Source organism: Numenius arquata, chromosome 2, assembly GCF_964106895.1.
Source record: "Numenius arquata chromosome 2, bNumArq3.hap1.1, whole genome shotgun sequence".
Taxonomy (NCBI): domain Eukaryota; kingdom Metazoa; phylum Chordata; class Aves; order Charadriiformes; family Scolopacidae; genus Numenius; species Numenius arquata.
The window spans coordinates 60,369,216-60,386,458 of record NC_133577.1 but is presented as its reverse complement, the minus strand read 5'-3'; the positions used below and the strand labels follow the sequence as shown (position 1 = coordinate 60,386,458).

Genomic DNA, 17,243 nt, shown 5'->3' with positions numbered 1-17,243 from the left:
GCAAGTGGGATTGTAAACTTTAACCGCACTTTTACTGCTGCGGACAGAGAAACCAGCTCCGATATTTTTGCCAAATTCCGCGTTAAGGGGCAAAGGCCAACAAACCAGCCTTCACGTCACTCACTGAACCACTCTTCTTTACAGCAAGGAAAGACATCGTTATTGTAAAGGACCTTCCTTCCGAATTTTAGAACTTAAGTCTGAAATCCTCGGGGCTCGCGCTGCGTTAGGCTGAAGCCGTCAGCTCGTGAACACCCAAATCACAGAGCTGGGAGAGAACCAGGCTCCCGTCACCATGCCCACTGACGGAGCGCACGGACCGCTGCGTGTACGGCTGCCACAGCATCGACGGAAGGCATAGCCCCTCCTCACCTGCAAAACCAGGTGCCGGTTTGGTGAACGCGGGTGCATTCTTGCTTCCGTCTTTCATAAAAGAGCACTACCGGGGACAGATTTAAAAAATGAGAAGGTCTGGGGGTTGTTTGTTTGGCAGTTTGCTTGTTTTTACAAGTATTAAAGCTATTTTTCTGTTACCAACTAAAAATTGCATACCTTGTACCTCCCTTCACAACCACTGCAGTGTCCGTGAACTATTTGGGGTTATATTCTACATTCATATTTAAAATATACACTATACTTTTTTCCATAGATTTTTATTTCAAAATTGATCAGTCTGAAAAGAGGCACGGAAGACCAAATTGGCGTTTCCTCTTATTTTGACGCTGTTACAGAGTAAGAAAATAAAGTTGTTCTCCCAGATCTGTCAGATTTGGAGCCACAAGAACTCTTTGATTTAAAATGTGCTGATTCACACTAGTGGTTATCAGATTTTTCTGATCTGAGACATAACTAGACAGCTGTCTTTGACAGATGCTGCAACAGCCGGCTCAAGTCTCAGCCTTAAGTTTTCCACTAATATTTAGGAAAAAGTCTATACTGAAAGATGCAAGCACAAATCAACTTTTGGATCAGCGCACTTGATCTTGGAGCCTTTTGTTCACAGGTGGCGTTCAATGGGATTTTATTCATGCAAGAGTTACAACACTGTGCCTACTGGAAGTGTGATTACCATCAAGATGTATGCAAATAGCTGCTTAAAGCCACACTTTTCGTTATTTTTATCTTACCTCAAACACCAGGAGCCAGACGCTGCTTAAATGGCCTCTGGTCCTGGTTCTTTGACACAACCCGCACTGTTTAATGATGCAGAGAGGCAGATGATCAGAGGGCTGGAGCACCTCCCCTATGAAGACAGGCTGAGAGAGCTGGGGTTGTTCAGCCTGGAGAAGAGAAGGCTCCGGGGAGACCTCAGAGCAGCCTTCCAATATCTGAAGGGGGCCTACAGGAGAGCCGGAGAGGGACTCTTTGTCAGGAAGTGTAGTGACAGGAGAAGGGGTGATGGTTTCAAATTGGATGAGGGGAGATTTAGATTAGATATTAGGAGGAAATTCTTTCCTGTGAGGGTGGTGAGGCACTGGAACAGGTTGCCCAGGGAAGCTGTGGATGCCCCATCCCTGGAAGTGTTCAAGGCCAGGCTGGATGGGGCTTTGAGCAACCTGGTCCGGTGGGAGGTGTCCCTGCCCATGGCAGGGGGGTTGGAACTCGATGATCTTTAAGGTCCCTTCCAACTCTAACCATTCTATGATTCTATGAAAGGAAAGTGAGCATCCTCACCTTTACACAAACTGGGACACAGGTTTCCAGCCCAGTGCTGGACAGGAGATATCTAATCTCCCTGCCTAAGTATTCTCATGCAATAGGAGGAAACCAGACTTTTGCATCTCCCAGAAAGAGAAGAACGATTCTGGTCTTCACCAGGGGCCACTCCTCATGGTCTCAAGATGACATGCAGGAGAAGATCAAACATGCAATGCATGAGGGTGAGATTTAACAGCATTCCCCCCAGACAGCACCTCTAATGAAGAGCGCTCTGATAGCCCAGAGGGGCCAAGCACCCAACAGCAAGAGAGCACAGGACTCCCACCCAGGGGATATGTCAGCTTTGTGAGGCCGTATCACACAGCCTAAGCCCTTTCCAAATTCTTCACCTGTCTGCCCCACTAAAGATGAAGATGTCCCAGGCAGGGGCAAGGAGAACAAAGGCTATAGCTATGACTAGCTGCAAGACCTGTATCTAAATATATTTCCACTGAGAAAAGAAATCAGCTCCTTGCATAATTGGTTTATCTTGGCCTTATGACAGAAACAGAAGCGCAGCCGTTGGAAAAAGGATAAAGCTTTAACCCACCACATTTTCCTCATGTACAGCAGAAGTCACAGAGGAACAAAGTGCTCTGGAACCTAAAGAATATCAGGAAATCATATATGCCCATAGCAAGGGCAATGCACATCATGGGCAAGCAACTGTGAATCCAGTGTGATGACTAAATTATTAACAAAAAATTCCAACCTTTCAGCAGACATAAAGTACTATGTTGGCAGCAAACACCACTAGAAAAATAACAGACAGCCACTGTCCTCAGCCTGAGCTGAATCAACACAGAAGTCAATTTTTGAGAGAGATGGAAAAAAAACGGAGGGAAAAAATGGATGCATCATTCCCTGCGTCTCGAGGCCCAGCTGAGCTCTCTCACTAGGAGGCCACCAAGAACACGGAGAGATCCAAAGCAAAGTGCCTACCAGAAACTCACTGAGACAGACGCTACAACTTCGCGTAATCATCTGCTAAAGTTGCCTGAAGTAGGAGGCACGCAACAACTGCAGGTAATAATCCCACCACATGAAAAACACTGTCCTCCAAAAGAAAGGCCGGGCTTTAATTCTGGACTGGATGCCGACTTTTCCAAACATTGGGCAGGAGATGTAATCTCTTCGGAACAGCACAGAGCCTTTCCTAATGTCACGCAGAGATAAATGCTTACAAACCTGCCATCTTCAAAGACCTACTTGAACAGTTTCATCGGTTTCTGAAGCTGTCACGAAACAGCCACCCTTTCTCCACTCGCGGATCACCAGTTTAGCAGTCAGCTTTTCAGCAACAACAGTCACCGTCCCACCAAGACACAAGGAAGGCTGCTGCCGTAGTCGTCCCACTCAAGCCAAAAAAAAGTCAGCACGAACTCAAAAGACTGACAAAGGAAGAGCCTCAGGCACGGTACGTCTGCCGAGGAGACGCTGCAACATACCAGTTAGTCTCTGGGCACACCAATTTACAGTAGGGCAAGACAGGGTGGGAATTTATACTAGATGCTAAATAAATACTAAATAAATGTCTGGGTATAAACACCAACAGCAAACACAAGGCAAGGCAGCCCAGTTTACCTCTCCTGGACTGGATCCTAGAGCAAAGTCGTTAATGGGATGACTAATGGGATCTCACAATTACAAATTGGGGGGGGTGTGTGTGTGTACTATTCAGCCTAAGTACAGGAAGGTAATAAGTGGTTTTATTTGTTGATGTATTAAGTGTTTTTATGTATTCTTAATACACAGCTGAATGCACACAAGAAAGTGAATGAAAAAGAATGAACACAACAAAAGCCATCTGAAAACCTTTCAATAAACCTGTTCCTTGCATTTATAAATTTACAGATGTGGCTTGGCCAGACAGAAATAGGTCAGATCAAAATTGCGCAGCTTTTAAGAAGCAACACAACTTGAGTTCTGCTTTGAAGCCTGAAAATAGCAGAGGTAAGTATGAGAAGCGGCTGCCCCAGGTATACCAACCTCACTCGCGTATCGCCATTCGCAGGCCACGGCAGAAGGTACCAGCACCTTCCTCAGGAAGGGCACGCAAATTCAGCAGCGGGACGGGGGCTTTATTGACCACCTGTAACACCACAAGAATTTCCAGGACGCTCCATTACCTCCCTAAATCCTGCCTAATACTTGGACTCTACTTTCTCTGTTGAAAACTGCTGCAAACCACTGGAGTCCTCGGTCACAGACGTTTGTTTGTTTGGTTTGGTTTTTTTTTTGGGGTTCCTCTTGTCCCACCTCCGGGGTCGGGGATACATTTTTTTGGACCATCTGCACCAGATTTGCAATCCGGCCACCCCTCCGCGCTCCCCCCACCTTCACAGAAAAAACATAAGGCAAAGCACAACAAAGGAAATCAGTCTGTTATTCAAACGAGTTTACAGCAACACCACCTCCTCCCGAGTAAGCCAAAGGCATATTTTGATGCAATCATACCACTGTCAAGAAAGTGACTAAACCTTCTTTGGTTTTAAACCTCTCCAGGAGAAGGATTTGCACTTCATTGAAACTACTCCTTGAAGCGGTGAAAGACAGAAACATCACAGAAATCCCATTTGGATGGATTCTAGAGACACAAAACCTCCTGAAGGACACTGCACTGTGCACTTCATAACACGCAGCACTGCCTGTCCTCCGGCCACCCAGACTTGACCAGTGAGCAGGGACCAGACTTCGTCCTCCTCATCACCAGGGAGCAATGGAACCAGACAGGCTGGCAGCACCACCTGGGAACCTCAGTCTCCTGGGAACGGCTGTAATTCCAGGAACGTTAACAATTATCCTCACGTTGGCGTGGGTCACAAGCAACAGCATACCTTACATTTTGGTCAGGACCCCGTTCCCTCCTGCAACCTGCAATGCGTTTTACACTGCACAGGCAGCGCAACCCAAAACAGAAACAGGACTTGCATCTAAATAGGGGGAAAAAAAGAAAGAAAAGAAAAAAAAAAAAACCAAAAATTACATTCACCACAGCTTTCTGCCCCATGTGGCATCCCTGATTTCAAGGCATTCCATCCTGCATTTCAGGGACAAGCAGAAAAGCACCTCACCGTTTTTTTCCAGAGCACGGTTCCGCTGCAGACAGATGTGCACAGGACACATCAACTTCAATATTTTTCAGCAGAACTCTTAAACGCAGAACTGATCCAGAAAATGGATGAAAACCCAGGGCAAAGCCAAACCAAAGCTGAGGAAGAGCTTGAACCTGGACCTGTGCGTTTGGACTCAGGCTCTCGCCTTTATTTCACTTAAAACGGGTGACAGTGACTGCTGAATACCTAACAGCACCTCGTCCAAAGGCGGCAGGAGCAACGCTGCTGAAGAGGGAACCTGCTCCTAAGGGCTCCACTCCACAGCCAGGCAGACGGAGTTTCCCTCCCACTGCCTTCGGGGAGGAGAGAAACACCAACTTCATACTCCCAGCACAGGAACGCTGACCTGAACTTATGAACAATGCAGCACACCACTGACAGTCATTCTCCCCGGCAAACCAAACAACTCTGCTTCCAGGAGCTGGTCTACCTGAAGCAGCTTTTCAAGAAACCATCCTAAATCCTACTGTCAAAACGCCCCTGGGACGGCTACGAAGCCAAACTAGGGAGCACTTTGGCTCCTAATTTCTTACTGATGTGAAGTTAAGAGGCCAAAATCCCCGCTGCATTTGGAACTGAGAATGTAAGGAGATTTCAGGTTTCCTAGTTTCCAGGCTGCCTCTCAAACTGCCCTGCCATGCTGCCTCGCTGGTTTCACTGAAACCCGTTCTCATGGTTTTTATTACAATTACAAGTCCGTTTTGCCCTTCACAAATGTAAATCCTCAAGCCACAGCTGCTATCTTTAACAGAACCCATAAATCCGGAGCTGGCACATCAAAACATCTTCCCCTCGGATACTCAATCACGTAAGCACGGAGAATATTCTCACTCTGTGACCCATTTTTTGCTGTTTACTTTTTGGAACGCAGAGGCACTCATATTGCTTAATCGTGCTGCCGGTGCAGTACACGCCGGAGCTTACACGCGGTGCAGTACACGCCGGAGCTTACACGCGGTGCTGCCGGCCAGTACCTGCACTTGGGCCAAAAAGAAGGAGCGCCAGCAGAGTCTATGAAGGCTCAGGCCCCGCCAAGCCCGAGCCCTAAACACTTCATCCGTGTTTTCGCACGAGGGAGAGCACGCACACGCTGTTATACAAAACGTTTACCAAACCTTACTTTCCACCCCACAGAAATAACTACATAGGTATAAAGCACCTTTTTAACGGCTCCCCCAGCCAGGGCGTGGAGCCAGCACAGCTAGTTTGCTTTTTTAGAAGTCACAGACCTAAAAGAAAACAAACTTAGAAGAAATAATTACAGGATGTGAGAACCCCAGGCCGTAAACCAAAACACGTTTGTTAGTACAAGATTAAAACTCCCATCCGAGGTTTCGTAGTACCTATGGCTGAAGCGCCTCGTTAAAGCCTAAAAAGACTAAACCCTTACCCAACCCTCCCCGAAATTTCCCCAAAAAGCTGTGCCAACTCCAGCATTTAAACGAGTTCCAGGAGGCCAGGAGCTAATTACCCACCCCCCCTGCGGAATCGCTCTCCTTCCGCCTTCCAGCTAGGATGCGGCCAGCGCCGGAGGGGAACGCTCCAACGTGGCCCGAGGACAGAGGGGAAGGCTCGGTTCTGGCAGGAGGAAGGGGTCGCACGCCTGGTCGCACCCCGCGATCTGCCCCCGTTCCCCGCAGGCTGTTTCGGCGCCGGGGGGGGGAGACACGCGGCGGGTGGCGGCGACGGGCTGACGGCGGGCCCCCGGCCCCACGCGTGGGGCGCCCGGCCCGCCGTTCCCCGTGGGGAAACCCGCCGACCCCGACGGGGCAGACGGCCCGGGCCCGCGTCGGCGGGAAGGAGGAGGAGGCCGCCCCACCGCGGCCCGCACAGCGCGGCGGGAGGCGTCGGGGCGCGCCGCCGCCACCGGGAAGGGCAGGGCAGGGCAGGGCTGGGGCTCAGCCCGCCTGGGACACAAAGTTACCACAGTCGGGCTCGGTTCGGTTTCAGACAGCGGGACCGGGCCCCGGGAGCTCCCCTTACCTGCGCCCAAACCCCGGCGGGCCCTCCTGGGGCGGCCGCGCCTCCGCCGTCTCCGGGAAGCCGCCGTCCGGTAGGCGCCGCCTCTGCCGCCCACCCCGTCCCGTCCCGTCCGACCCCGCCCGCGCCCCGCCCCGGACCGCCCGCGCCTCCGTCTCGCACACGGCGGCCGGGACCTAGCGGGGCCGCACGGCGCCGGGCCGGGCCGCGCCGGGCGCTCGCCTGGCTCCCCGCCCTGGGGCCGGGCCTCCCCGACGGGGCGGGCGGCAGCGGCGGGCCGGGCCGGGCCGGCGCCCTGATTGGGCCCGACGGCAGTCACTCGGCGGGCGAAGGGCGGGGCGGGCTCGGCGCCGGGGCTGGGGCCGGGGCCTCCCCCCGGCCGCCGTCCTCGGCCCTGCCCGCGGCGGGGCGGCCGGGCTGCCGCGCCCGACGGGAGCCTACGGAGGCGTCTGCCGCCGCGGCGTGCGGGGTGAAGGGCAGGGCAGGGCCGGGCCGGCATCCAGCCGGCGGGGATCCCCGGCGTTGCGTGGGATCGGGTCGGCCGCGGGCTCCCGCGTTCCTTACGGGGGAACAGCCGGCGGTGCCCCGGCGGGCTTCCCGCCCCGCGGCGCTCTCTGCCCGCTCTTTGCGCCGCAGGATCCCAAAATGGCGCTTTGGGAAGGGATGGAGGGCTGGGCGCAGCTCCCCGGGAAGCAAGCGAGAAGGAGACATCCCACCGACCGCCGGTCACCGCGGCGGGTGGGGATGGGTGCCCTCCGTTGCAGGAGCCTCTTGCAAAACGGTTGGCAGTGGCCTGAGATACCGCTACTTCAGGAGGGGAGCTAGGCGACTAGGGGGGCAGGGGGGCTCGGCTTGGTGAGGGGGTCCAGCCAGCCAACTCTTAATTTTGTTCTGAATTGATCCAAAACTTTATTTCAGAGCTCTTCCTCCCGTCCCCTCTCCAAAGGCTAGGTTAGACAAAACTCTTGATGTAATGCTTTTGGGGAATTAAAATTGGGGAATTCCCCCCACTGTAAGTGGGGGAAATGATTTGGTTGTACTTCAGTTCTGAACATGACTCTTAAAAAAGTGGAAGTTTTCCATTTAAAAGGTACGATGAAAGTAAGCATTTCAAATTTTCAACAAAAATCGGGTTGGAACTTGATGATCTTTAAGGTCCCTTCCAACTCTACCCATTCTATGATTCTATGAAAAATAGGAAAGTACCGTTTGCTGTTAAAGTACAGTCAGCAAAGAGGGCAAGTCGATTCCAAACACGTTTTTTCTGGCAAGCGAGTGGCCTGTGGCGTTGGCCGTACAGCTGTAGCGTGTCTCAGGCTAAACAGGGGCACTGAGGTTTAGGCTGCAAGGAAAGAAATGCCCGTTTTCCTTTGGTATCTTCTATTTCTAGTACTTCTGTTTCAAAACTTTGGTGGCTAACTATGGGTTTTGATGCTGTAGCATCGGTTTCTACAATTGGGTCTTTTTGCCTGTTTTCTCTAAGCCTCACTGAATCTCCAGGAAATGTTACCAGACTGCTGTCAGCCGATGGGTCAGTGCTTCCAGCAGGATGTGTTGCAGGGCTCCTGCATCCAGTGCTGCTCCTTCCCTCCTGAAATGGCTGGAGTTGGACTTGCCCAGTAACAAGCACTTGGAACAAAATATTGATCATCCCTGCTGAAGTCCAATATCTGTCAGCCTTTGTTTTCTGAATTGACTCTTCTGTTGATTCCTTTTTTTACACTTTAATTAATTTTTAATTCAGAAAGTGAAGATTCTTACTGAAGGACCTAATGCAGGAGGGCTTCGTTAGTCAGGATGGTGTATGAGTAAGATCTCACTGAAAACACATCTGAGCTGACAGAACATTTCAAACAACTGTTTGAATTCTTTCATCAAAGAAAATACCTTTGCAAGTTAAGACAAATCTCTGATCAGACTTTCTGGCTTGCTTATCTCTCATCTCCCAAAATAGCTTAGCCCTGTTTGCTCCAGGCTGGTTTGCAAGAAAGGGCTGTTTCTCTCCACCTTTGTAAAAACACAGCAGCCTCTGAGAAGGCAAACATCTCTCTTGTCCCTCCCGTGAAGACCACAGGAGGGTACGACAAGTAAGAGTATTTTCCAGCATGCTTCACTGCATGAGGAGGTGAAGGGAAAGAGTTGTTCCCTTGCTTTGCAATGGGAACACATACCGTCTCCGCGGTTACAGATCAATAAATAGCATCAAACCTAGCATTTTGAAGGCACAGAATGTGCACTCTTACATGATCTTCGGTGTGTGGTACTTCAAGCCTTTCCCACGTTTGCAGCACGGTACAACATGGGGTATGGTGTCGCAGTGCAGTTCTTTTTCTGCCGGATCCATGGCGTGAACAGACACGCTCCGACCCTCTGAGATCACTGGCGCAAAGCGGGTGTCAGCGGTGGAGGCACGAGCAGGACCATGCCTCCCGCTGGCAGTGACTCTCAGATGAAGCCCCTTGCAAAACGGCAACGAGTAGCGCTCTCATTTAATCTGCACTGCATCTGTTCCGTGGTTGTGCCTGCGCCCCGCTGCTGAGTTATAGTGCAGCTTTTAATAAAGTTATCCTTAATACGTTCTCACAAGCGTTACTATACAATTTAGGTGACTCGCCTCGGTTAACTGGGAGTGTTAATGACTCGTAGGGATCCAGGTTTCAGCTGCTTCTGGAAGTCATCTGGTTTTAGCAGCACAATGGTCATTAGCTCCATGTCTTAGTGTCAAGGCTAGCCCACAGGCAGGGCCCTGAAATACAATAACAAGCCATGTACATTACAACCAATTTTCAATTTTTTTTTTTTTCAAACTTCAGTACCTTGTTGGGCCCCAGAAGTTTTCCTTCGGACCAAACCCACTCCCCAAAATACAGCAGCTGAAAGAGCCGAGGGATCTCCTTCCCCGAGGGCAATGATTTCACACCTAGGCTGTGCATGGCTTTCATTTCAGGACAGCTCAGAGAGTGGATTCTGTGCATCGCTCTCTTTATTCCCAGCCGGGTGTTAACCCTGAAGCTGAGCCAGAGTGTTTTCAGGTCAGGTCTCTGCTACCGAGTCTCCTGGCACAGTTGTGTCAGCCAGAACTGTGATAAGATCCTGTGAAGGCAGAGCTGTGCCAGCACAAGTACCTTGTGCAGATGTAGGTATAAGCAGAGAAAACGGTGCTTTTTTGTCTGGGTAGCTTATTTCGCTTGAGGAAGCTAGAATTCGCTCTCTCTCAGCAAAAGCATGGTTTTACTATTAGAAGCTGCATCTATCTTGGAAACGTTTGCTCTTCTGACCAACTATTGTAGCTATGCTGCCAACACCTGCCAACACCTGCTGACTTTCAGCTACCTGAAGTATCCTGACTGTTAAATACTTAACAGAGCCAAAACCTCCAGCTTTGGTAAGACACTATAGTCAGTCCTGGGACAAAATACTGCACAAAAAGTCAAATCAATAATTTAACCTTCCTCCTCATGTCTAAAATCCCTCCAACCCCTTTCTAAAAAGGGGAAGGGGAGAGGAGAGATTCAGTGTCAAAAGGATCGACTTAATCCACCGCAGCCTAAGTACAAAGCGTCCCCAAACTGTGCCCTCCAGAATGGTCAAACTTCTGACCTCAGCTATTCCATCCCTGAGTCTTCCTGCAACCAGGCTTTTGAAAATACCGTGAGAAAAGCCCTGCAGAGTGAACCCACCACTGAGCTGACAGAAGGGATGCTGCCTTGACTCTGTCGTGCCAGCCAGACAGATTTGCTCAGGGCTGAAATGCTTCATGTGAGCAGTTTCTCTCCAGAATTTCTAGTTTAAATCCCCCAGAAGGAAGAAAGACACTTAAGTGACTGACCTGCTCCCGTGCATGCGATTGTTTCAGGTGCTCCTAATCCTCTCAGGTGGGGTTACCTGCAGGCCTGAGAGCCTCCAGCTACAGTACGGGGTCAGTCTGCAGCAGGGGGAGGCAAAGCACATCACCTTTCCATTCGAGAGTCTGCAATCTGGGGTTTAGTACTGAAATCCATCTGTGAAGAGTCATCCTGCAGGCTGGATAAAAGGGAGTCTCCCAGAGAGTGCTGGAGAGATGAGATGCCATTTCATAGAATTCAGAAACGTCTTTTAAGAGCAGACGTATTGCATATTTATTTCATCCATATCGTTCTCCCCTAACAAAGCTACCATTACTTACACATAGAATCACAGAATCATAGAATCGTCCAGGTTGGAAGAGACCCTTGGGATCATCGAGTCCAACCATCTACCCTACTCTACAAAGTTCTCCCCTACACCATATCCCCCAACACCACATCTAAATGGCTCTTAAACACATCCAGGGATGGTGACTCAACCCCCTCCCTGGGCAGCCTGTTCCAATGCCCGACCACTCTTTCTGTGAAAAATTCTTTCCTAATGTTCAGTCTAAACCTACCCTGTTGGAGCTTGAAGCCATTCCCTCTTGTTCTGTCGAAGGAACACTTGTGTCATCCGTGCTGTCTTTGGCAAGGTGCTTGGTGTGGGCATTGCCAGCCTGTTGAGATGACCAGTCTCGCGTGTTTCATCTGAAACCTTGTGCATTCAGCCCCTGAAAGCCAGGAAAAAGCAAATTCAAGTTCTTTCTCAAGCGGGCAAGAAAACTTCCCGTAAAACTTTACACACCATGAGGGTGAAAAAGAAATTAGCTTCAGGGACTTCTTCAGCCTGAACACTGAGACATTGCCAAACATCAGAGACATTGCAGCGTGTATTTGAAAAATGCAAAAATAATAATAATAATAATAATAATAATGAGAAGATGCTGCACTTTTACTGTAAAACGTGAGCAAGAGAAAACCTCCTGGCATGAGGAATGCATATACACATTCAGTGGCAATAGCTGAGCTGTTGAAAAGATTAGCTGTTTCAGCTGGGCTTTGTCTTCCTCTTATTTTGAATGATTGCAGTCATTAAAAGCAGGAAAGGAGAGATTGCAGTTTGAAAGTTTTACATTCTAAAATTCCTGCAGACCTACAAAACATTATTTTTCTTTCCCTGGAGGTCTCCCACTCACTAATTTAGATATTAGCATACCTTAACTGGACTGAAATACTCATTAGATTCATGCACATGCAATTTTCACAGCATTCTCTCGATTTCTGTATCAACAGATAATTCTTATACTTAAATTCAGGGGCTGCTTTCTGGTATAGTCAGTAAAGACGCCCTTTGGGTACTCAGAGTGTTCCTCTTCAGACACAGGGAAAAACGTTCCAGAACTTAGTGGTGAAGAGTAGTCAGAAACCAGTGTATAGGCAGTGGCACTAACTTTTACTGATAGACTTTGAGGTGGAATGTACCAAATAAGCATATCTCCACTGACGTGCACAGACGCAGCTTGGACGATGATCCGCCAGCGAGGCAAATACCCAAGTCCATGAAGTACTGCAAAACATTATCCAAGAAAAGCAGGCATGGTGGATACAGCAGGACATAATGACCCTGCTAGAAACTCAGCGTGTAGCATCTGCCTAATCTGAAGGAGACTTTTATTTTAGACGCAGCCAAACTCATCCCTTCTACAACTCACTGTTAATTGCATCTGACTTCACCGCTACCCTTCACCTATGCCTGGCTGGTGATGACACCCCACACCTAAGCTTCTGTGCCCCCACCACTTTTTTCCTTATTTTTTTTTCCCTCAGTTTCTCAGATACTCACCCAAGCACATCTGTTGGTTAAATTTGTTCTCAGCATCAACTTCTAGGTTGCTCCGTATGGAAGAACTGCCGGTGCTAGTAAATGCAGTCTTTGTACAGCTCTGCTAAAATCAGGCTTACAGGCACACCCAAAAGCCTTTTAGCAGAGCTCTCCAGCAAGCAAAGCACTAGTACAGCGATAAAGCACCTTTAAGAGAATCTCAAGTACTGCATACTGCTGAAGTTATTCTCTCCGCAGCGCCAATGAAGAAAACAAGGGATAACGAGGTGAAGGATGTCTCTCCGTTCAGTGTAATACCGTACAGAGTCTCCTGAGCAAACCCTTGGGCAAGGTGGCACATTTGCACAATACAGAGTAGCTGAATAGCTGCATTCGCTATTCACTAATAGAACTTCAAGAACGCTGGCAAAAGCAGCCGCGGTACCACGCCATCCCCACTGCCAGAGCCGCAGATATCCCCATCGGCACACTGTAGACATATGTAGACATAAAATCCTAGAATGGTTAGAGTTGGAAGGGACCTTAAAGATCATGGAGTTCTAATCCCCCTGCCATGGGCAGGGACACCTCCCACCAAACCAGGTTGCTCAAAGCCCCATCCAACCTGGCCTTGAACACTTCCAGGGATTGGGGCATCTGCAACTTCCCTGGACAGCCTGTTCCAGTGCCTCACCACCCTCACAGGAAAGAATTTCCTCCTAATATCTAATCTGAATCTCCCCTCTTCCAATTTAAAACCATTCCTGATCATGCAATGAGTCAGTGTCAAAGCTAGCTCAGCCAGCTGGCCTCTAGGCTCAGGCTTTAACCGGTCTGCAAGCGAGGAAAACAACACTGGTTCAGACTTCCCTTAAATACTAGGGCCGTGAGGGCCACAGGGGGAAGGCAACAGTACCCTGCCCAGAGGTCAAGAGCAGGGACTGCGTTTGCTTCCCGTGTCCAAGAGCCCGAGATACGTGCACCTTGTTTTTTTCCTGGGCTGACTTCTTTGGAAACGCGTCTCGTTGGTGATTCATTGAGGTGGGAAACAAGGTCAGGCTGAGTCATCCTGGGTGTATGCAGGGGAGAAAGGGATGCTTTCGGGTGGCAAGCACCAAGCAAGTTAATCACTCAAAATTACTTACATCTTCTGTCTCTAGAGAAACAAGAGACAGTAAGCAAAACCTTAGGGGCTGACTAGGAGAGTCACCGAGCTGTCTTACTGTTACCGGTCAGCGTGATACTTGCCATTCTCCAAGCAAAGTGACAGACAACCATAAAATGGGGATTATTTTATTCTGAAAGAAAGAAGAGAGAAGCATAGAAAATACAGCTCAGAGGGAGCACAAAGAGACGGTGCACATCGATTTAGCTGCTATTGGTCTCCCTCTCTCTCTCCAGAGATTTTACACCTTAGGAATGAGGAGAATAAAGCTTTCATTCATGGAATATACCTATTTTTTAGGTTAGAAAGAACATCAAAATGATCTTTATTCTCCACATCACTTGTGAGCCTTGTCTTTTTGTGTTAAGGATTTCTGTGATAAGGAGAAGATTGAGACAAAGGGACTTTCTTTAAGTGGGGAGTAAGTCACATCTGAGTTAGTATTGCTCATATGAGCAGTTTATAAATAGAACTTCACTAAGCCTGTATAGCTAAAACTATTTACATTATTTACCTGAACCATATTTACCTAAACCAAACTATTCAAGGCCCATTCATGAGACAAACAGTGGGGAAAAAGTTAACATCACAATTCTGCGTTCTTGTCGAAAGGTGTGCAGGATGAACTGAATCTCAATGATCAGCTGGTTAATAGGAGAAATAGTTACCTCTTCCCATTACAAAAGTGTCTCAATATCTTACTGAAGTTATTACACCGACAATTTAAATCTAGATGTCAAAATGCTTTTTCAGATTGCATTTATTCAACCATGTCTCTATTAAAGCTGGTTAAATGTTTTAACTTCCATGCAAGACAAAGTGTTGATTTTGACATTTTGAGAGAAACAGAGCAATGCATTTGAGGTGAAGAGATGAATATTTAGGATTTTCATGAAATGAAATATTCCAAGAACAGCAGCTAAGCAAATTCATATGAAAATCAGAATATAGATAATGCTAGCTCATGGGAATGCATGAAGGTGTTTGTCCACCGTTTAGGCTGGTCAAAGCAGTGCTGACCGAGTAAGCGAGTGAAGGCTGGGATGGATGCACAGTGGCAAACAAACAGCACAGAAGTACTGCAAAGCTGCGGGGTTGCTCTCTCTTGCTGAGCTGTACCTTTTCCATTCATTTGAGGTATCCTGCTGCCACCACAACTCCTTCGCAGGGATGAGAAAGACAGGCTGGATGCAACACAGCCTGCCGAGGTGAGCGGGCTTGTGAATGACGAAAGGTTAAACACGTGCAAAAGAAAAAGCAAAGCACAGAAAACAGGCAAGAATAACAAAACAACGTAAGGGTGAATAAACCAACGTGCGTCTCAGATGAGATTAATTATACTCAGAATCTAATCTTGCTGAAGATGGAAGGCACACCTCCTCTGGCAGCTTGGCTTTATCCAAACACCTGCGGCTGTCACGTCTGGTTGGCTAAACGCCGTTGTGCAAAATGGGTTTACTAGCCCTATCAGCTCATTAATGCACAATTTGTTAATGCACGGGCATAAGGGCTGGGATCCTGCATCAGTGGTCCTGTTGTGGCGGTTTTGTCATTGTGCCAAAAACTTCTGAGAACATCTTTAAAGAGACAGCTCTCCATTAATTCAGGTAACAGAGTGCCATGCACTGCAGGTTTCATCAAGACCTCCGAGAGCTGAAGATCTGTTTCAGTGAGAACAGCTACGTCCATCTTCTATAAAAATGTCTTTGGTTCCTAAAATAAATATTTTTATCTTAAAAAGATTTTATCTTAAAGTTTCAAATTTAAACGATCAAAGTTATTGTCATTTCTTCTTAACATCCGTAGATATTTCTTCTAATCCTGGCTCCAGTAAAGATCTACGTAGGCATTTCCAAATAACTTACTCTCCAGTTCCCCTTACTCAGATGGCTTCTATATAACTGCATACAGCACTTCCATATTTGTACATAAACCACCTTAAAATTAAAACAAAAAGTGTCCGGAAGTTCAGATATGAGACCTTTCATTCATATACAAAACACGTGCAAGGAACATCCAAAAGAAGTTTCCATCCATCTTCGGCATCCAAGGAATGATGTTTTCACATTTACGATAAAACAGGAGAGTCAGAAGTAACCATTACCTTTTGGCAAGTGTTTTGCAAACAGAAATGTCCCCCTTAATCTTTGGGAATCAGGACTTCAGACTGCGTGATATTTAAAAATCTTGTTTTCTTTTAATGTATATACTTATACATAAGTAAACACTTAAGCTGGATTCATTAATAATTCAATAGCCTACTTAAGACGTTAGCCTATTTAAAATAAAGCATGAAAGTCTTACACTGGATATTAAAACATAAGTTTAAAATAAAATTTTTAAATCAATGAAACAAAATTCAAGGTGAAAACCATAAATGTTTGCTGTTAAAGTTTTAAAGAACATAAAATCACTGAACTGATGGAATTACCATCCGAACATCTGGAACAAGAATTGACTGAACTGAACCAGCTTTTGATAAAAGTGATATTTCTACACGTGCAGAAAGAATATTGGAGCTGAACAAGTTGAATAATCTGAAACAGAAATAGCAATAAGTTCAAAGCTGAAAAACTGGGAACTAAACACCAAAAAGCTTGTGTTCCTGACTAAGCTGGGAATAAAAGCAAGGAATGAAAGCGGCACCTCTCTTCGCTCTCTGAGGGACGCTGTGATTAGCAGCAAGCACTTCAATTCAACAGCTGCAAACGATCCTTCTAAATCAGTTATGTTTTAATGAAAAATATGCTGTGATGAGCTTTGCATTGTTCCTCTCGTGGACAGCGTGCTCGCAAAGGTCTGCATGGCTAGCTAAAAAGACTGAAGGAGAGAGTGGTTTTGAGCAGTGTCTGTGCACCGAGAGCCGAGCCGTGAACCAAGCCAGAGGCCGAGCGTGTGGGGCACCCACCCAGGCCACTTGGAAGCAGTGGGCTTCCACCTCTGGCCACCGGCACCGCAGGGGTGCAACACCAAACGCTGCCACGTGAAGTCTCCATTTTCTCATTCCTGCGTGAGATGGGTACGTATTTTTCTTTGCCTCCTTCAGCCCGGGCTTAGCTTGATTAGCTGTGCGCCAGTGCGGGCAGGCTGGCTTCAGGCTGGCTCCTCTGTGCTCACCTCCTACAGCCCACGCTTGTCTTCAGTGCCAGGACCCACACATGTGGGGTTCTAATTGACAAGCGGCTGAATATGAGCCGGCAGTGTGCCCAGGTGGCCAAGAAAGCCAACAGCATCCTGGCTTGTATTAGAAACAGCGTGACCAGCAGGAGTAGGGAGGTGATTGTGCCCCTGTACTCAGCACTGGTGAGGCCACAGCTGGAGTATCGTGTCCAGTTTTGGGCACCTCAATCCAAGAGAGACATCGAGGTGCTGGAGTGGGTGCAGAGGAGGGCAACGAAGCTGGGGAAGGGCCTGGAAAACAAATCCTATGAAGAGCGGTTGAAGGAGCTGGGACTGTTTAGTATGAGGAAGAGGAGGCTGAGGGGAGACCTCATCACTCTCTTCAACTACTTGAAAGGACACTGTAGAGAGGTTGGTGCTGGTCTCTTCTCACAGGTAACTAATGACAGAACGAGAGGGAATGGCTTCAAGCTCCAACAGGGTAGGTTTAGACTGAACATTAGGAAAGAATTTTT

The 17,243-nt window shown here is 48.1% G+C and overlaps 1 protein-coding gene across 1 annotated transcript in view; it reads right to left on the bottom strand.

The window, feature by feature from the left end:
- PPFIBP1 (PPFIA binding protein 1) overlaps window positions 1-6,889 on the bottom strand; it is a 140,038-nt gene extending 133,149 nt beyond the window's left edge. Inside the window, exon 1 of the mRNA XM_074167401.1 lies at window positions 6,798-6,889. The gene's annotated coding sequence lies outside the window, so the exon portion shown is untranslated. The remainder of the gene's footprint in view (window positions 1-6,797) is intronic.
- Window positions 6,890-17,243: the final 10,354 nt, after the last annotated feature.